This window comes from Anas acuta, chromosome 8, assembly GCF_963932015.1.
Source record: "Anas acuta chromosome 8, bAnaAcu1.1, whole genome shotgun sequence".
Taxonomy (NCBI): Eukaryota; Metazoa; Chordata; class Aves; order Anseriformes; family Anatidae; genus Anas; species Anas acuta.
Window position 1 is genome coordinate 27,329,762 of NC_088986.1, and position 22,043 is coordinate 27,351,804.

General features: G+C 35.1%; 1 long non-coding RNA gene across 3 annotated transcripts in view; it reads left to right on the plus strand.

Moving 5' to 3' along the window:
• Positions 1 to 22,043, plus strand: part of LOC137860421 (uncharacterized) — a 135,257-nt gene that overhangs the window by 94,618 nt on the left and 18,596 nt on the right. For all 3 annotated transcript variants that reach the window (XR_011098902.1, XR_011098903.1, XR_011098901.1), the window contains 2 exons: positions 12,447 to 12,554; positions 15,109 to 15,200. This is a non-coding gene — a long non-coding RNA (uncharacterized lncRNA). The remainder of the gene's footprint in view (positions 1 to 12,446; positions 12,555 to 15,108; positions 15,201 to 22,043) is intronic.

Here is a 22,043-nt window from a genome sequence, read left to right on the forward strand (position 1 = left end):
GGCCTATTATCTGTAAAGCTACGAATTATGAAACAATTCCCAGGGATTTGTAGACTTCTGAAAACTGAATCCCACTGTAGAAACTTAGTGAATTAAATTGCCCCAGTGCCTGTGGTTCTGTGAGTTTGTAAGCCTTCCTTCTATGCAGAAAAAAATGACACATTAAGTAAAGAGAAATTCTACAAGCTGAAACCAGCAGAGATTCTGCTGTGCATTACCTATCATTCTTCAAAAGATGTTTGATCCTTAGATAAAACATTTGTTAATACTTTAAAGATTTCAACTTAGGAACTTTAAAGATTTTCTCTTTTTCTATGGTAGAAACCTAATGATATGTGATAATTTTACTTAAGTATTAAATTCCTTTCAGTATCTGGAGCTAACTATTCACCTTGGGCATTCAGGAACAACAGTGTAACACAGGAATGGGGAATCAGGAAGTGAAAGGAGGAAATAGGGGTGGGGGAAATGAGATGGAGGCTTAGCATCGTTTCAGGGATTGAATTTAACTCTGAGGTCTCTTACTTTCTTCTAGCAACATGAAAAAGATAATCTTTTTATGTCATTGATAGGCAAATTGTGGGAAATGCTGAATGCAAGTCACAGAAACTAATTAGAAAAAGAATTAAAAGAGGAAAATCTCCTTTCAGATACAAAATCGTGTTATTGGATAAACTAAGGTTCTGAGAGTTGTATTCCCTTTCTCTCCTCTTTATTTTTTAAAATTTGTTTGCAGGAAACGAAGCAAAGCAGAGCAAACAGAAAGGAGTGGCAGGGTGTTAATTGAGAGCTGATAATTAAAGTGAAAAATAGTCAAGGAACAGATAACCTTCCAGCTTTCAGTGTGAAAATCATGATGGGTACCACCTATGGACTCTCAGTGCTGTTGTGATAACCCTAGGAAGCCACCAGTGAGAGCCTGAGTGATACACGACTCTGTGCCCAAGAATAAACATTAGCAAGTGGGGAGTTTCATAAAACTGATTTTTTTTTAATTGATTGTTTTCTCTTTTTCTTCTCTATCTTGGTGCCTGTGCTGTTGATGGGTATGAAATGGAAAGGATGTACTCCCTTGGCAATAAAAAGCGTGGGTGAGCAAGTGGCAGTTGCAAGGTAATGGCAGACCGCCTTGTTCCAGCCTCAGCTGAGTGCTGCAAGATTAAATAGATTAAATGAAAATAAATGAAAACTAATTGAATTCAGAGATATAAGAGATGAAATCAGAGCAGTACAAAATTAGGCCCAAGACTAGGACTGCTATTTTACTTTTTGGCAGCTTTCTCTTTGGATTGCCAGAGCGAGGAGCTCGTTTAGTCAGCTAGGAATGGAAATAAAACAAAGAACACACCGTGAGACACTATCCTTTAATTACAACAAGGCTAGGTTTGCAAAAGATGTACAATATCTTAGAAAATTAATAGTTTGAGAACCATCTTTAACTGAAGTTGCTTGATTTTCTCTATTTTTTGCTTTAAGTAAGATGACTTGGAGTTTGAGTGTGTATCTGACTGTTGTCCAGATTGATAGTAAGAATCTCTTCTGTGAAGTTAAAATGTTCAGAAGTGTAATGAAGTCTGTGAGACATTTCGACTGGGACCCACTCTGGATTTTGTTGTATGCTCAAAGAGAGGTGGTGGCTAAACTTACTAACTCTCCATTCCTTCAAATAGGTGTGTTTTATGGAAGGACCTAAATTTAGGAACTGATGAGTTTTATTTCCAGACAATGTAGAGAAAGTACTAAACCTAAGGGACAGTATAGAAAATAAAACAGACATGGAAGTGAGAAGAGTATAATAGGGAGAAGGCAAGTTTTAAAATGAAAAGAACAAATTGAGAGCAAAGCTGTAGGTATGTGTTGTGTTTTTATGGGCCTTGGATTTAAAAGAACAGTGAACTTGAAGCAGAGGATGAAGGGTTTGATTTGAATATGAATGTCTGGCAGGGTCTGAGCAGCATGAAAGGGATAATTTTAGCAGCAGCTTTTTGAATATGCTGGTTGGTTACAAGCTGAGATATAAGTAGGCTAGACAGGCTATAGCTAAGATCAAGGATGAGGGAAAAAAGACATGAAAGACAGGTGAAATTCACCTATGTGCACAAAAGTCTGGCAGAGCATGTATGGCTTTCAGTAATCCTACATCCTATTTTGTAAATTTAATTGGCATGTTGGGTTTTAGGTTGGCAAACAAATTTCATTCAGGCAGTCAGGATATATTTTATGGTTTATGTTGATATGCATACTACACTGAGGGCTTGGGGGAAGGTCTGGAGTGGAGGGAAGGTTATCAGATTATGGATTCTGCTCAGATGCTTGGCCAATGGAGGGTGGTGATTTGTAGTAACAATGAACTTCAGCAGTCAGTATGTGGAGTCAGAGGTAATGGTAGGGTTTCCAAGAAAAAGCTAAAATATATCCAACATTGGATCTAGATAATGATAGACTTAAGCAAAGACCTTGAAAGGCTTTTTTGGAGTTAATCCCTGCTTGTGCTATAGAAGTAAAATGTCAAAGCAAATATAATGATTAGTGAAGTAATCAAAACAGTAAGAAAAGTGCCCAGCACTTTTTTATCTTGCTTTGTAACAAACACTTCTTAAATTCTACAGTGATGAATGCTAGTAGGAGAAAATACCATACAATGAAAGAGTTTAGCAGGCATAGGTGACCATTGAAAAAGGACTGTAAATGGTTGAAATAATGTTTCCAGCCAAACCATTTGACAGATGAAATACTTTTCTCTACCACTTCAGAATTCTCTCTCTGTCAAAGCCACTTCATTCCTCATTAGACATAAATTTAGAATATCTTTTTTTTTTTTTTTTTTTTTTTTTAACAAGTCATTCGTATTCTTCTAAATCTTTCATAGAGAAAAACTTTAACTTTTGGCACTGGCTCTGTTAGAGGTAAGAATAAACTCCAAATCACTCTTTCCAACTTCATTTGGACCATTTGCAAGTTTAACAGTTGATATAATATTTCCAGAATTTAAGGCCTTAATTTGCATGCAACAGAATCTATAAAATCCCATCAGAACCTTTACTTGACTTTGTCATAGAATTATTCTCATAGTTATTAACCAAGTAACCAATGAAAATGGATTTTTATTTTTATTTTCTTTTGGGGGGAGACTCACTGAAAAATCAGAATCTGAATTCATTTATTGTGTAATGCGAGAAAATTAACATCAAGACTGTATTCTGCTCTTTTTAGTACGTTTCTTTAAATATTGCTGACTGAAATCTGATGTTTTTCTGAACTCTTGAGTGTTCCAGCCTGTGTATTTTTAATTCATTTCATGAAGTATTTCAAAATTGAAAATACAGAGTATTTCCATACTTGTAATATTACTTTATTAGCTAGAATGCCATAAACTCATCACATATTTGTTTTTCTCATCTATTGCCTGAAAATGCCAAGTAAAGCGTAGTCACATATTTCATTCTAAAAGTGGAGATATGTTTTCAGTATAAATTAAATGAATGGGATGAGTGTGTTGAAACAGCAGTCCCATTAGAACTTATCTCCAAGGAATATGCTTGGAACTAAGTAGAATAGTGTTATGTCTTTCCTCACTAAAAATAATGAAATCTGATCTGAAACTTTTGGCTAAAATTAAATTTCAGTAAATAGTCAGGGAGCAGAAAATGTGTCTAACTTGCAGCTTGTCTCCCCCTGTTGTATTTCGTACAACACAACAAACACCTCTCATTCATAATTTTGTTGCTTGTTTGGGTCAGAATTTTGAACAGCTTTCACAGATGAACAAATATGTGAGCTATTTTGAAATTTGAAAATCTGTTTGAAAGTTCCATAAATAGGAACAATTGAATACCAAACTGTAACAAAAATCTGGCAAGGATTGCATGTGCCAAACACTTAAGAATCTGTCCCTCAAAGTATAAAAGTACAGCTTTATCAAAACAAAAATATTTTAAAAGTATGGAGAAAGCTTCCTCACCACCACCACTTAACATTTTTGCTGCCTTCTAGTCCAGCTCACCCAAGACCACAAGCAAACCAGACCATCATTTCTTCAAAATTGATCTTTGTAGTGCATGCTTTGCTGGGGTACTATCATGCCTTACAGTCAACAAGTAGTGAAGCTCACCTCATCTCGAAGGACTATGTAAACTTTATCATCACAGCCTTGGAGAACTGAAGGGATTGCATACGGATGCAGGGTATAGATTTCTTTGGGGTTGAGGTGGCTGCTACCTTCCTGGATTGAAGTTGGAAGCAATTAGTTTTCTTGTACTTTTTCTGTTATTCTTGCTAGAAGATATTCAACTAGACAACTAGACAATATATATTTTCTTTTTTTTTTTTTTTTTTTGGTAGTCCTATACACATGTAGCTCTGATTGTTATTGCGAAGTATTACTCATTTTTTAGCTTTCTTTGAGCCTCTGCAGCACAATTAATGGCATTCATTTTCTGGATACTATAAAAGCTTTCAATGCCTAACATACCATAATTTGCTCATGGTATTTCCATTAAGAAGTGTACTGTCTCTTAAAAGACATACATTAAGTATAGGATATTTTCTGTGGAAACATATGGTTCCTTTTATTTTTATTTTTATTTTTTTTAACATAGACTTTCTTTGTCTGTGATTTGTCTGTGTCCTTAAAAAAAAAAAAAAAAAGACTTTTGAGGGTATTTTAATATATATTATATATATATTATATATTATATATATTTTAATATATATTATATATATTTTATATATATATATATTATATTTGCACTTAAAAATTGAACCAACACTGGTGAAAGCTGAAAGTAGAAGTTAGTCTTTTTTGTTGACAAGATTATCAGTCAGTACTTCTGACATCTGTCAGTCTGCTGCTGAGGAAGAAAAGTTCTAAGTATTAGGGATTGGTATATTTGTGTCTGTATATCACCATTGTTATATGCATTGTGATATGAGGGCATTAATTGTCCTTTAGGACTCTACAGGGCAAAGACTCTACAAGAACACTGGAAAATAGAAAAACTATCAGAAAGGGCTTTCTACTGATTCATCTAATGAATACAAACAAACAAATTCATGAACTTAGCTTTTGTGACTTTGGCCATCACAATAAATAAATAAATACAACTATTTTGAAATGTACAAGAGTTGCAACTCACGAGCTATGTGCATTAGAGAACAAGTAATGCTTCTTAAGAGATGACAGCCTCAGACAGGCTTCAGAATGGGGTTAATCATTCCATTCCAGAGAAGACTGAAATGTTGCTGGAAACAGCTGTTCAGGTGAACAGTGTCTGAAAACTATTTTGTAGGGTAACTCCATGAAACTGATGAGACCTCCTGTGGGAGCACTAAATTCTCAGCATTTGACAAAAGTAAATCCAAGTATCTTCTGTACATGCTTTCTTTTGGTTTTATGGCAGTACCTCCAAATAAGATATCACCTCATAAACCCTGATTTTTTATTTTTATTTTTATTTTTTGGCCATCTTTCAGTGAAATTGAAAAATTCCTAAAAACAGAATGGACGAAGGTTTGCTTTTATGGTTATAATAAATAGGATGAGTCCCTTGTGTTATGCAAATAACTGTGGAAAAGAGGTATTTCCAGTTCACAACAAAGCTATTTTCTTTTAGTTGTGCAGTTCCAATCTTTAAGTTCAAGAAGGAACAATAGGGTAAGGTGTAATAATTGCATATCTTGAAATAATTTTGAGAGATGAATTGTAGTCATACAGAATCTTTTGTCATTCGAAGTTTGAGTTAAGGGTATACAGTTTTTTGCAGTGATACATCTGTTAATAGAATTGACATTCCAGATGGTAAAAGGCAATAAAACTGGGAGATGCACAAGTCATTGCTTACCAGCTAGGAATGTTTTTCTTTACCTGATAACTCCAGGGTATTTGTTTGTAATAAGAAAGTCTTTGAGATTTTCAGAATAGCTTTAAGCTACTCTGAGTGGAAATAGGAAGCTGTCCACATTTTGACCTACTTCATAGATATCTTCTGAGCGATTTTTTTTTCTTTCGGTACTGAATTCAGAAGAGTTATGTATTCATTCAGAACTATTCTTAAGAAAAAAAAAAAAATTATTGATATAAGATTTTTAGATAAAATATGCTATTTAACAGCTTATTACTTGTCTGACAAATTCCAATGTGTATTATGTTTATAACATGGGGCTGGAGATACCTGTTAAGTATGTTATATGATGACAAATTTTATTGCTACAGATTGCAGTGATCAGTGTTCCTCTGTATTTTTCAAAAGCAAGGTGGAGTTATAAGCACTACACTGTCTCCTAGGACTCTGAATATATTTGTTTTCTGAGTAATTATGTTGGCTTTTGGCAGTAAGGCTAGGGATGTTCCCTTATATAACAAGGAAGTAACTTCACATGCACTTAGTCCATTTGCACATCCCAACTAATAAAATAGAGTTGAAATATAAATATATATTGTTCTATTTTTACAATCAAATATGAAAAAAAATCAAATAAACTAATCAAGGCAGAGCAAAACTTCCAATTATCTAACGCAATAATCATTATATTGTTTTTATTTTAAAAAGTATAATTTTCTTGTCTCTTCTTAGAAAAGAAAAGCTGCAAGTGGAGGGTGTTTGAAGAGAAGAGGTGGGCTGAGGGCAGGACAATAAGTCTGTTATTAGTCAGATCTGACAGCAATTCCCTGTACGTGGGTTTGGAGTCTGTCAAGTGTCCTAGACAGCTTTTAGAAACTGTAAGTAATTTTAAAGGAGGAATTAAGCCACTGCTTACCAGCATGAAGTAAAGATGCTTTGCTTTAGATGCACACTGGTATATGATTTTGGAGTTCTGAATTTTTTATTATGTGTACTTCCTTTGAGTTATGGAGATATTAAACTGACCCTAAGAAAAGTCTATGCTACAGCCTGCCAAAAGGTTTTCCTGTTACACTCTTCATTTTGTGATTAGCCGTCATAGATTTTAGTAGAAGGAAGCTCATTCATGCAGCCTAGTTTAGATTTCACATAGTTGTCACTTTTAGATGACAAGTGTTAAGATATTATAGAGATGGGTAGTAGCATAAATCCTCTGGCAGTCGTTAGCCTGGTGTACTTTTAGAGTATACTATATACTTTTACATATAGTATACTTTTGTAATTCTTCTCTTATTAATATTCAGCAACATAAAAAATAGACCAGCATGATCTCTAAATAAAATAAAATAAAGAGGATGATTTAGTCTAAGGATCTTTCATCACTATTTTAATAGCTTGAGATTCTATGCAAGATGGCTGGATCTTGTATTGTAAGATGTGCATAAACATCTTACATCTGTTATGATGTAACATAAGTTATGTGTGGGGAAACAAAGAATATTTCATCTCTTAAATCTGCTCAGCTTTAGTGACTGAACAAGAGCTTTGCAACTTTGTTGTTTGATATTTCCATTAAGTTAGTGGCTTTCCAACTTTGTTGTGGAATAAAAGTTAGGAGATCTGACTGCATGCATTGTTCTTTTTCAAGAGACTAGATTTTAATTCTGCAAAAGTCCTGTAACATTACTATCTTTCAGCATCCTTGTCATTAAAGTGTGGCAGGAAGAGAAGGAATAGGAAAGAAACACAAAGGGCAACTGCGATCTGAAGATTTCCCTGGGGAAGATGAGCAAGGTACTATTTGGGCTGCCAGAAGGTGAAATCAGAGGAATGTCTCCGTTTTAAGTATGTTGGGAATGATTTAATTCTGTCATCATCAGCCAGATGGAAAACATGCTGACAGGCTTGGAACTACCACTGACAGAATCAAAGGGCATTGGGGTCACAGTGTGATTAGTTGGCACAACAAGGGCACCTTTGATAACTAGCTGTGTTTGGTAGGTTAGTGCATTAATTGGTGTGAAGAACACTTTGGTATTAGTATTATGGTGTATATATGTACATATATATATAATTCTGCTGGAATGCTGTTTTTAGTATGTTAGGGCTGCTCTTTTTAGTACAGTGTTTTAGGGTAACATTATGTTGTGCAACTATCCAGATGGGTGGAACTATACAGAATTATTTGTCTTTTAATGCATAAAGGAAAACATATCACAAAAATTACTAAATTCATGGTGTGTTCTGCAATGATCCAATACTGTGTGTTACCACCTTTATATTTTTGTGAAGGAGATGGTTTGTTTTTTTCTGATGATATTTCAATTGTTCTTGTTATTTTGTGGGCTTTCTTTTTGAGCTGCCCTAATACCAAGCTCTTTTACCTTTTCCTCGGTCTATAGACACTCCAGGGAATATTCAGTTTCACAACAATGCATATGCTTCTCTAGCTGTACAGAGGAAGAAGCTGTGCATTATGATCTCTTTTCAAAAGTCTGTGTGTTTGATCATGTAATGAGGTCAAAGTGTTCTTCACACATACTTTTATGGTGTTATGTCAGTGACCTGATATGCCCTAGAAGAGAGAAGCAGGTGGTTAACCATTTAGTAGTTCTCTGTGTATATATGTAGCAAGAGATTACAGTCAGTCACCGTATTATTAAAAGAGTCTCAACTGATCATTCAGGTATTTTATTTGTGCATGAAAACACGACTGGAACATTTGTAGCTATCTTTCCTTAGACGTCCTCCTTGGGTCTTACTTCTGGCAGAGAGAAGGGTTTCAGCCCTTGGGCTTAGGGCAGTGATATTTCTAGCCAATTTATCCCACCTTTCCTTATAGAAAGATGGTTCAACCATTTTGACACCACTGTTAGTTTGCTTAACTAATCCTTTAATCCTATTCATAGTTTCTGTTAGAGGGTGAGGTCCTGATAATCCCTTTGGGCAAATTTGCTTTCCTTTTATTCTCTCAGCTGGTGTTCAGGCCTTGCTGAGTGGTTGCTAGCCATAAAAAATATAGTAAATTTCTAGCTAATTACAGGGCACTAACTGAAGGACTTTTCACTTCAGGTTTTACTTTTTCTGTCATTGAATATGAATTCAACAAGTCATTCTGCACGGATTCATTGTGCCTTGTCCCATAAACCATAAGATTTTGTCTCTAATTAAAGGAGTGGAGCCTATACCTTTAAAAAAAGCTTGGAAATGTCTTTACAGAGAGAAAGCAAAGTATCAGAACTACAGGGTTTTAGAAGAGGCCATGTTTATATATCATATTACTACTTTGTTGACATTAGATCCTATTTAAGTAAATGTCCCCTGCTTCTTAGAGAACTTAGTATCTTCTTAGCTGCTTTATATTCTGAATCTTGAAATTATCTGACTTTTAAAATAATGTAATAGAAGAAAAGTTGTCTTTGCTTTGATTATTTGTAAAAATATCAGATCATAACTTGGAAATGCTGTCATATGCATTGTTCAATCAACAGTTAAGGGAGGAAGGCGAGTAAATGGTTGAATGGGATTCAACCATACCAGGTCTGTCAATGACCGAGTAATTACAAGCTCAGGGGTTGTGATGTTCCTTTAGCAAAAGTCTACTGTAATCTTCTGATAGTCAAATTTGGAGAAGCAGATTATTTATTTATTTATTTATTTATTTATTTTCCTAAACGTGGCTCTTCTTTAAAAATACTTTATTTCAACAAGACCTTATTTTTTTTGAGGCAGCCATTGTCTTAGCAGGTTCTGGAGGAAGGACTGAGTCTTAAAAGTAACAGTTTAAGGACTGAGCAACTCTGCTGAATAATGTGCTGCCTGCAGATATCCTACTGAAGAACAGAAATTTCACAGAAGGAAGAACGAAACGTTTTCCAGGGCAAACAAAGACTTTGCACTAGGAAGCTAGAGGTTCTGCCTCCCTGACAGACAAGCAAGGAGCCCCTTATCTGTGTCCTTTTCTGTCAGGAGGGACAAGAACTCTCCCAACAGGCAGGGGCTGGCCACTGAAACACATGCTCTGTTATCCAGCAAATGCATTGTAAAACTACAAGCTTTGCTCTTTTCCCTTTTTCAAGCATGCAGGCTATTGCAGTATTACATTTATTGCAATTTTGCTGTCTTGGCAAAGAACTTTAAAGTGTTTGCATGCCTCAGTGGATCAGTGATAGACTAAATGATATGTAACAACAGTAAATGTTTCTTTCTGCACTGCAGTCGTGTTTCATAGGTATCATGCTGGAAAAACAGATCAGTGTTTGAATCTACTCTGGTAGATCAGTGCTGATACACTGTACTTGAGGCAGGCAGCTCATACCTGTAGTACAGGAAGCCAGGGGAAGGCCTGGAAGGTTTTGCATGACCATTCTCCCAAAGGAGTTTTTCTATTGCCTGGAAAAAATAGCCTAAGCTTATAACTATGATAGCAGAGGATTTCATTGACAGGAGCTATGTTTGGATGTGCTAAGAGTGCCTGGCTGTGCTCCCCACTCCTCTCACTCCAAGCTGTTGACAGCTCAGCTTCAGGTGATCTAATAAAATGATGTTGCAACGATGGTGTGGAAGTCTCTTGCACTTTTGATGTAACTGGGATCCAAAGATGCTAAGTCATCACAGCATCCTGAAACTCTTAAACTGAATGCACTCGGAAATCAGTGTGAGTTTTCTGGATAGCATTAGTGGATGTAAGGCATAAGAAAAAGAAATCAGAAAGTATATTTTGGAAAAGCCATACACCTGCTGAAACACTTTCTATATATGCCTGGAGCAGTGCATTCCCCATCTGTAAAACTTATCTTATTAGAACAAACAGCTGGTTAATGGAGACAGAAATGTATTTTTCCAAATGGGCACTAATGCAAATGAAAAAAAGCATTGGTTTATTAAGAACAAAACTACCCATTTCTCTAGACATTTGTGTACATTGCTATAGCATCAGAGGAACTTAGAGAGAAACAAGTAAATACGTAATGCTGCTGAGCTATGAAAAATAATTGATATACTTTTGAAAGCTATGAAGAGTTATCTCAAAACTACATAAAAAGTTTGATCTTCACATACCTTTTTCTAATATATTTTTTTCTTAATTATTATTATTATTTTTTTCTGATTTCAGATTATGGTTTATGAGTTTTGTAGCTTGAAATCTTAAGGCAATTTGACAACAAAAATAATGCAGACAAGGAAATTGGAACTGTCAAAGTGCATTGACCCTGGCATAGAAAAGGCCATAAAACACTAATACATTGCAACTGATTTCACAGTGAAGGTCACACTGAAAGCCCCAAAGTAGCAGTTACTTCAATAACTGGGGTCTCCCTCATCTGGGTTGGGACTACTGGGCACCAAAGAACGTCTGACAAAGGAGATGAGGTTGCATTCTCCATGCTTGGATAAAGGTTCCTTCTTTTCCATTCCTGTCTCACAGATCAAAGAAACCAGCTCAGCATATAGCAACTCAATAACTTTGCATGCATGAGTGTAGTGTTGTAAAACTATAAAACTATCCCAAGAAAGAATGTTACACAATGTACTTTCTGATTTATTTATTTATTTTTTTTAGGCAAGTCAAATCGTTAAAAATGTATGTATATTCTGTAGTAATATGGTCAACCACACTATCAAGTTACTATGATGTCATCACTTAAAATACTCAGAATACTCAGTTCTTGTGCAACACATGGAAGAGGAATTATTGTCCCTTATGAGTTCATTTAAATTGGTTGTTGGATGAGAAAGCATGTACTTATAACACACAGAAGAGGCTTCTGAAAGTTTGATTACACTTCAAGCTGTGGCATCTTTTGGTAACAGCAGATGGAGATTAGATACAGTGGAGAGAACTTTGTTGTTAACTACCTAAATTTCATTAAATTCACCTTTAACTAAATTAAACATTCACTTGACTTCATCCATAGGCAAAAACATATCACATTCCAGTCTAGCCCTATATCATAACTGCCACAGGTCTGGCATTGAAGACGATGCGTGGATTAGGGGTGGGAATATTTTCTGCTTGTGTGTCAGGCATTATCCTTGATTTTAAATGTGTACAGTTTGTAATATTGCATGTAAGACATGACAGCTCCACTGGAATGCTGCTGAGGAGGGTGGGACAGTGAGTATCCCACAGTGTTTACTGGGGACAACTCACTGTAGTGTGGTCAGTCTATGCTATATTCTTTGAGGTCTTTATTTCTACTCATGGAGACAAATGGAAGATTGCAGCTTCAGAATATGAAACGTCCTTTGTAAGGGGACAATGCAGATCCAAACACTGTCTACAGAGACACCTAGATACTTCAGGGAAGTGGGGAGAGAATAACTGCTTAATTATAGATACTAATAAACACATCAGCAGGGGAACATGGAGTTCATTGCAGAGAAGTGTCACTACAATACAATCTACATACATTAATTGCTAGGTAATACTTTGAAATTATGCAGAAACACTAAACAAAACACAAACATGTTGTAGCCTTTTAAAGAGAAATTCAAGACCTATGACACCTCATGGAAAATTCTGACAAACACTGTTTAGAAGTGAATGTGCCTCTATTCTGTATTTTTTTTATTATTAATATTTATTTATTTTTTTATTGTTAGGGCTACTTTAAAGGAACTGCAGCCTTAGTTCTCTGGTGTCCTGTTTTCAGAAGTATACATATAAATTTATGCACAGACAATCCAAATGTGAGAGCTGTGATTGTTCAGGTAAGCTGTTATATATGTTGATTTTCAGAACTTTTAGTGAAGAGGTGACGTATTTAAATTTATATGCATTATCTGTTCTTTGCAGTTTTCCCCTCTCTTATCATAATCTTCTCAACTATACTTATGCTATATCCTATGCACAAACATTGTGTGTCCTAATAGACACAATGTCATTAGCACTAAGCAACATTTCCACCAGTTTAAGCTTCTGGATGTTTCTCAGATCTCATTTGAAGAACATATGGAAATCATCCTACAACTAGCTGTGTTTTTTGGATGTGAATTTCTAAAGAAATGGAAGTTTTCTGTTTGAAACTTGGCAGGGGGTGGAGTGGGGAGTTTAAGGAGAAACGGAATATAATAAAACATAAGGAAAGACACTTATCAAAAATCTGTGTGATCTGGTTTCTATGTTTCCCTGTTCTAATTCAGAGTTTCTTTTTTCTTTCTCTCTCTCTTTTTTTTTAATTGAAGCAAATCCTTTAATTTACTATTTTTTGTCCTTTTAGTTGACCTCACTAGTGTTGTGTGCATCAATAGGAGTGCCTTCTCCAAAACCCATTAACGTGGTTGTTGACCGGATGCAGTCCAATCATGTTAATCACCATTATTCTTCAAGATTGTCAGACTACTCAAGTCATCTAAATGTGAATTTCATGTCTGAGAATTGATGTGTTCCTTATTTATACCATGTACCTTGCTAGAAACTACAATACACTTAGCTTAAAAATCTGATATAAAAAATTAATAAAGATAAAGAAATCTCTTTAATACTGATGAAGACTCACCTGCTACTTGCTTATAAACTGGAATTAGAATTAGAGTGTTGTCTGCACCTTTCTTATCAAGATGCTAGTAAATTCAAAAGAATATCAACTTCTTGCTATACTATGTCTCCTCTTTGACTCTTAACACAGGCATATTAAAGAGAAATATAACTTTTTTTTTTTTTTGATTGCATCAGAAGAAAAGATACACTATGATTGATGCCAGTGGGGTTTGACAAATAGCAACTCTACAGAAATTATACAAAAATTTCCTTCCATATTTCCTCTCAACTGTTCTGCCACTTTGATGAAATGATAATCTCTCTAATCCATTTCTCCAGCTACAAAAGTATTTCAGAAACATACCCTTCCCTGCAGTTATTACTATGACTGAACATTTATTATCCAGCAAATGAGGTATCACACCCTCTGATAATTCTCCTGAAAAAAAAAAAAAAAGGAATAACTGCCCTCTATTGGACATATTAATGATCAATTGAAATATCAAAAAGTGTTTTGTATATTCCGCATAAGACAATGCAGACTATTTCACTGATCAATATCCATTGCAGAAATATTTCAAATCTTGTAGGGATGAAATTCTGCATTGTGCTGAAGGGTGCCTTGACATGCCACTTATGCCCTAAACCATCAAGGTTATGGATTGTGGAGCTGTGAATTACCATTTTCATGTGCCTGAGTCCTGGTCAGTTTTGCCTTGAAAAATGTCTTAATGCACCAAATGATTGTGGCTTCTTCACCGAGTGTTCCAGGGCCCTTGCAGAAACACAGCTGAAAAGAAATGTGATGCAAAAATCACCAGCAGGCTTTATAGAAAGTCAGCCCTTGTTTAGCTGTTTGCTTTATTTTAAAAAATATATATTAAAAAGGGTAAGAACATATGGGAACTCTAAACCCACCAGAATACTTTAAACATCTTTTTTGGTTTTGTTTAGTCAGCTTAAAAAGATATAGGTGAAACTCAAGGTATACATCAGAGAACAGAGAAATTATTATTTTTTTCCTACTTTTGAACATTTTTTATTTTTTTTAATAAAATTGCTTAATAGTAAGAAAATACTTGCTGAGTGGTGTGGGTTGTTTGCTGGTCTTTAATCTCATTTTATTTTACGTGTACCTGATATATATGTTTGTGTGCACGTTTATATATCTGTGTGCGTGTACCTGTTACATGCAAATACATTAAAGTGTAGAGTAGGTACTATTTACTTACTTTGACCAATTTCTTAAGTGGTTTCCTTACAATATTATTTTATTATAGCCACATTATTTCTACCCTCTGCAAGTAGTTTCAGAACGTTCTAGCATTTGTGACACTGTGTAACTAAGGAAACCTTAGTGAATTAGTGTTCTAAGAGAAGTTCTTAAGCACAGTTGACTATCACCTTGAAAGAAGAATTTTTGAATAGTAATGATTCTTAAAAATTGTATTAGTAGATTCCCGTCTTTGCTGTGGATGATCTTTAAAAAACAAATTCCAGTTATGTAAACCAATACAAAACAGTTTTGTTAAAAATACAAAAAGAAAAGTTAATATAGAATGTAAGTTAATACAAGTAAGAGTAATTTATCTATATTTACATTTTGCTGTTGCGTTTTCTCTCTGACTGCTAAACAAAACAGCTATTTCTTTGCTTGCTTCTTTAGTTGAGGCAATAGTTTACATGACTATTTATATTTTGCATTCTTATTAAGAATTTAATATTGCCTCAACCAGTATGAACTATCTCGCTTTTCATGCTAACAAATATTTAACACTTTTACAGGATTATTCTGTATATACTATGGCTGGAAGCAAGACCAGTTCCTGAGGAAGTGTTTCATTCAGCCAGCTTTGTGCCACTTGAGCTTTTTCCAGGTAAAGAATTTGCTTTCATGATTCCTAAAACCTGCTTTCTCTGCTAAATGTTACCTGTATATATAGAGTAAGTGACCTAAGAAAAGCCTGCTGAGTCAAAAGCACTCCATCCTAATGCCATTTTTGAGAATGGAAGAAAACCTAAAAAAGCAGTCAGGATTGGATCAGGCTTAGCTGGTAATACCAAGAATAGATATTTTATGTGAGTACTTTTTATTTAGTGGAAAAAAATTATCTCAAATCCAAATAGTTACCATAGTAACTTGTGTTATGGTATATTATTTATGGACATATTGCAACATACTATACATAATGCCTTACTTTTTTCAGAATGTATGTTTCTGGTTGTTCGTGCAACATTTCCATGGCTGAGTGAAAATGCCAGTTCTTTTTATTTGCAGCAAGCTTACATATCTCTCCACTCTCCAAAAAAAAAAAAAATAAAAAAAATACAGAATGATACAGAATCATACAGGATGATTTTTGAAATCACTTGAAAAAAAAAAATCATGTTTTTTTTATTGTTTTCAGATAACCAGTGTAAAGCGGTAAAGCAGTACTAATATTTTTTTTTTTCTCATCCTGCCATCTTGGGTGGGTGAAATGGGGGAATGGCTTTGCGGTCACAAGTAATATATTCCAGATCTGCTGATAGAAGGAAAGGGCTCTTCATTAAGAATAGAAAAGAAAAGAAAAACAACAATGATAACAAGAACAAGCAAACAAACAAACAAACAAAAACACAAATAGAACCACTATAAAGAAAGCAAATAAGAGTATCAGATGACTGGCTCTACCATAGCTTTTCATGTAGAAAATATCACAGTGCAGTATTTAAATACACGATTTTTAATAGTGTTACTTACCAGTGAACATGCAAATTAGTCTACAAAAGGCAGACTAATTTGTTACCATGTTTTTATGAATTTACAAACTCATTTTAGTCTTCAAGGCTTATCTTCAGACATTTAGTTACCACAGTAGCTGTGTTCTTGGTAGACGTGACTATTTCTTGCTATTCACATTTTGAGCTATAGAGGATACCCAACTGTTTAAAAAAATAAAAAATAAAAAAAATTGGTCACCTAAGTTTGAAAACACCCACCAGGAACAAAACTAGGTTTTCTGTTCTTTTCATTTTTTACAGTAATTTTGTTTTATAAAACATTAAGATAGGTGTTAATATAACTGCATTCAGATGAATGCTATTGAGTCAAAGGGAACAGCATAAGAAACTGTAGATTTCGTTCTGAAATACCTTTTTCTTTTTTTTTTTTGTTTGAAAAAAAAGTGCACCACATTGAATATTTGGGTATAAGTATTTAGTTACTTTAATGATTAAGCTTACTTAGCATTCAGTATTCTTCTGCACTGTTTATTATACATGGCAAGTTTTTTCAAGTGAAGTATTGCTGCCAACAAATGCCACTTCTTCACAAACACAAGCTTATCTTTATGCTTGTCATTTTCATCATCTTGTATCTGTAACTATTTCTGAATACAGTTTGTGTCATTTACACATAATCTGCATGACACTTAAATACCATAAATCATGCATACATAACATCGCTGATGCAAATTTACACCTGCAATTACCTATACTTGCAAGCTATCGTTATTTTAAGGCCTTGGAGATTTACTGAAGATGACCCAAGTGTCATATATATTCTAATTATTTTCCCATAAGTTGAACCCACTTTGTCCATTTTCTACATGCAAACTCTATTCTGTCCTATACTTTTTCTGAAAGGTCATTACAATGTATTAAAAGAAAGATTAGGTAAAAAAATCTACACTGATGAAATAGAAATATTACATACCTAAAGAGCATTTGTCAGCAGCCTTCTGTGATGCATTTTTTTCCCACTGTAAATGGACTTTTATGAAAGTATATTAATAACTGGTTGAAAATAACCCTCTACAATTTACTATCTGGATGATACAATTAGCCACTAACCAGCTAAAATGGTTGTTTTCCCTATATATTTTATGTCCAGCAGTATTTACCTGGATCCTGGTACATTCTGCTGATAAATACTCTTGTAACTTTCCAATTTTCTATTGCAAAAGAAATTTGCAGTAATCACACACCAAGGAATACTAGAAAACCTGTAGACAAAAAGCCTACCAATGCAATGGTTGTGGATGTAATCATCTGAGATTTTTCCACTGTGCATATTTTTGTAGGGATGAATTCCATCCCTCCCTGAGATACAGGTAGGGATGGAATTTTGCCCATCTGATGTATGATCATTGACTCAGTTTCTCTGCTAGAAAATCTAATAATTGCCGAGATGGAGGAGAGAAAGCCTTTGTTGTGATCCAGGATTCCTTTGTTGAATTTTCTCTATATAATAATACAGAAGTTAACAATTACAGCGAGGAAAGTCTTCTCACAGTGGCTATGTATTTTCTTCAAAGCAAATTCTGATGATTGAATAAATATGGTCTGGGTACTGTGCATATATTTGGAACATGATTTGAGAGCTCGTGCATATGACATAGATTTTTACTTCCAATGTATTGAAACATACTCTAGTAGGACCCTTAAAATGAAAACTTCTCATTGCCGTGCTGATGTATGTACTGCTGCTTTCTTTAATGTTTGCTCCTCCTCCCCTACCTACAGTCTTTGAAGCAAGAGTTTTTCTATAGCCAGCTTATATGGTTCATAGTGATTCTGAAGCTGGCAATAGCTGCATTTATTTGGAATGTGTAGCAGGCAATAAAAACTCTGAAGAGCCATCTTAGAGAATGGTATTGCCAGCTGGTGTCTTTTATTTTTTTCCTGTACTGATGGTCTTTACTTATTTTGAACGCAGCTGTTTTCTATGTGATGAGGAAAAAAATGGTAAGAGTAACATCACTGACTTATTTGATATTTCATCTTAATAGCTTATTAAATGTTGAGGGAAATAAAATGAGCAGAAGAATTAAAAAGGGGGAAAAGAGCAAGAAAGAATAGTTGAAAGGGTTGAGAAGAAATCCATTCACCCTCCACCTTATTAATATCAGCACTTAACACACACCAAAACAAACAGAAAATTACACACTGGGTTTCAAATGCAACAAATGGAAATAGAGATCATTAGGAATTGACAAATGAAAACTATTTTGGCTGTACATGTATATCAATTTGCAGTTGATATCTGACACCTGATACCTTTGTTTCTATACTCAAGAATAAACCACCTGCAAAGAACTTTGATTTTTAAAAGAAAGTTAACTTATGCTACTTATGGTACTTGTGCTTTTAAGGACATAGGCTTTCTTGTTGTTGCAACAGAATTCCTGAGCTTCACTGACACAAGTTTTTCCAAAGCGATACTCTTCTCCTCAGCATAAGTAATAAATGAGGAATATTCTCCTTTCATTTTAACAAATAAAGCTTAAAAGTAAAGTTACACTGTAATTGAAAACATTACACTGAGCATATTGAATTTAATGAGTCTCTAATACTCTAATATCTTGGTTCTAGTCCACTTCAGTAAGGAACTGGAGATGCCTTAGAGTTCGTAGAAATCTTACTGAAGACTCTTTGAAACTGCAATTTGGTCGTGTTTAAAGGACATTTATGCAAAAAAGACTGCAGACTGTGTTCAAGACAGCACATGCATTCTGAAATGAAACTTTATAGAATTGCTCAGCAGCTGGTGTACAATCTGAAAAAGATTCTTTCTTTTATTAGAAACACATAATGTTGTCATTCTCATTACTGCCAGAAAAGGTTATGCCCATATGAAGGAAAGAGAGAGGGAAGGAAAGAAGCTGGGAAGTTTCTCAGTTTTCTGCTTCTGTGAAATAATGTGACTTAAAGAAAACTAAAATTATTGTTTGATACATTAAAGAATGTACCTTCTGTATTTTGGTTTATCTGCTTCCAAAATAGTTTGGAAGATTTTGGACTTGTGAAGGTTTTGTTTTGTTTTCTCAAGACTTGATCTGCTCATTGAAAATAATTAGTTGAATGCTTGTCTATGGAATTTTCTTATGTTTGGGGGTGGGGGATGAAACCAACAAATCCAAACTCTAAACTTGGAGCTTGAACATTTAAGTTTAATTTTAATTAGTTGTGGAGTTCTGCTTTTGTGTTTATCTTGACCTATTTGGTAGGTGAAAGCAAGTATAGCTTCACTGACCTCAACTTTGCAGCCTTAGATTCTGTTTACAAATATAGACTACAATTAAAATAGGAAAGCATGCCAGTAAAATATATACCTTTAAATTCTAAATAGGCAAATATACATTTTTTTTCTCATTTCTTCTTAACTCTTCACAGTTTCCTGTATTCAGTGTCCGATAGATTAAGGTCAATGTATATTTTTGTGTTATATGTCTAGCTATGCCATTATAAAATCATGAAGAGTATTTCCAAGGAGGTGCCTCCGATGACATGCAGAGCAGTTCATTTTATGATCTTGATACTAAATGAGCAAACTGTAATATAGATAAAATCATGTTTATCCCATATAGACTCATTGGGTTTATATATGGGTTTATCCCATATAGACTCATTTTACATGGAGTTAATCAACCTCACCAGCCTTGACATACACCTTCCTCATTCCAGTTGAACTATCACTAACCTTCACAAACATTAAGATTAGCACCAGTACCGGTGTTCTGAGGGCTAAATCACATTTACATAGGAAACACCTTTATTTCCTCTGACACGTGAAGGCAATCTAGCCTTTTAGCATGGGGTGCATAAACATGCTGTACTACAAGGATTAAGGAAGAGAGAGAGAGACAAGGGTGAAGATGCAACCACGAGCTTGCCAGGCTGTATTCCCTGGAAAGCTGTGATCAGGAGTGGATAGAAAGCACCGCTAAGGTATTCTTTCTTCAAGGTTGTCAGGCACTTTCTGTGCTCTAATCAGGTACGATTACTCACGCTCCTTCCTCTTGTTATGCAGTCTCAAGATCCGTAATCAAACTCCTAAAGTTCACATATAATCTCAAGTTAAGTTATTTCAAATTCTATCTTAATTTCACACAATTACCAGTTTCTCTAGTTGCAGCTATCTTCCATTCTGTTGCAGTTCATGCTGCAGTTAAAATTGGGACCAAGCAGTTCAAATACAGGTGACTTCACTTAGTCACTTAGTTCTAATTTAGCTACCTAAGTGACTATTAATATTAATCACCCAACTAATCAACATCTTTTCAGGGTGTCTAAACGTGGATGGCAAGTAGAATCTTTCTTCCCAAAGGCAAATGAGTTAGAGTATTTTGGCCAAGAATGTGAAATCATAAAGTCACGTTGCCTTCTTTGGTGCAGTGATGCTAAATTAGAGAGATGGGAGATGAAATTCTGTGACCTTTTAAAAAACAGGCAATTTCAGTTGCAGAAAAATCTGCATAAATGATTTTTTGTACAATTGCATAACTAAAACTGTGTGAATGGATTAACATTGATATTACCATTTCACTGCATGTTCCCTGCATTACCACAGATTAACTTTACTACTGATCTGCTGAAACATTTTGGCAAATCTGAGTGTTAATCATGATACTTTTCATATTCTACCTTTAGTAGATAAAATGAAGTGTCATGTTAAATAAAATAATAAAATATGTATTCTAAGCTGTTGGTAACAGCATCAACAATGTATTAGGAACCAACCCCAGGAAGGACTGATTTCTGTGTCATCTACTTTAATGTGAATCTGAAGTAAGCCATTTAAAGGTAAGGGATAAGTTAATAGAGTTAAGTCAGTGTAAAATTGGTATGAAAAGAAGATGAAGATGTAATACTGTGTTGCTGGTTCGCGTCAAAATACAAATTCTTTTAAATGCAAAAATTCTCATGACTGCTGCACAGCACCTGTTTCTTATTCTCTGGTTCTGTTCAAACTACCACTGGGACATCTTCGTATTTTGTGTATCTTGAATATTCATGTCAGGGGACTGAAAATATCTGAGTGCTAGAAATTCAAAAGGGTTAGCAGTTCTTAGGAGTTATCTCAGGAGTTCTGAATGTCTAAATTTCCCATGGTATTCCCAGTATGTGCAAGTATATTTGGTTAGCCAACAACGTATAGTGATTCAATATGTCTATTCTTCATTGCCTTCTGCAGAGAGTGGCATGGAAAAGCGTCAAATGTTTTAGGTTGTAGGGAAAAGGTCCTGCATATCTGACTACAATTTGGTTCTTTTTAAATCCTGGTTAACTTGATTGTGTGTACATACCTACATATGGCCAGTTAAGAAAGAGAAGCAAAACCACTGCTGTAAGGCACTGTGTGACTCTTGCAGGTTCCACCTGCTGCAGAGGACTGCCCTGCACCTCTGCACACGTGGCTGGTTATGGACCACCCTCATCTTTGGCTCTTGGCCTGTGGGAGTTGGGGGGGGGCATGACTGTGCTCATGCCTCCGGCCTGTGGCCTGGCAGTGGAGATCTGGCAGGGCAGTGGGTGGAATCTGCTTTCTTCATCTCAAAATGGCTGCTGCAGCTCCCAGGAACTGCAGCCCATGAGGAGATTTTAATACAGCATCTACATACAGTCCCTTGGATGAGGGCTATATATCCGTGCTGCTGTTTGACACTTCTGTACCCTGATGCAGACTGTTCTAGTTCCAGTAATTTGTTAGTAGGTTAGTGGTCTGGATTGACTGTTTAAAAAATACTTCATAATAGTGTTGCATAGCTCACATTTTTGCTTCCTGTTTCAGTGTATCATGATTACAATTCTAATTAGTTTATTTTAATCACAATCAATACCCCAAGGAGAAGTATCAGACAGCTAATATGATTTATTACATATTCCAGGAGCATTTGTCTTAGATTTGGCATTTCTGCTATCTATCTCCAGACTGCCCCTGCCTGCTTGACAGCAGC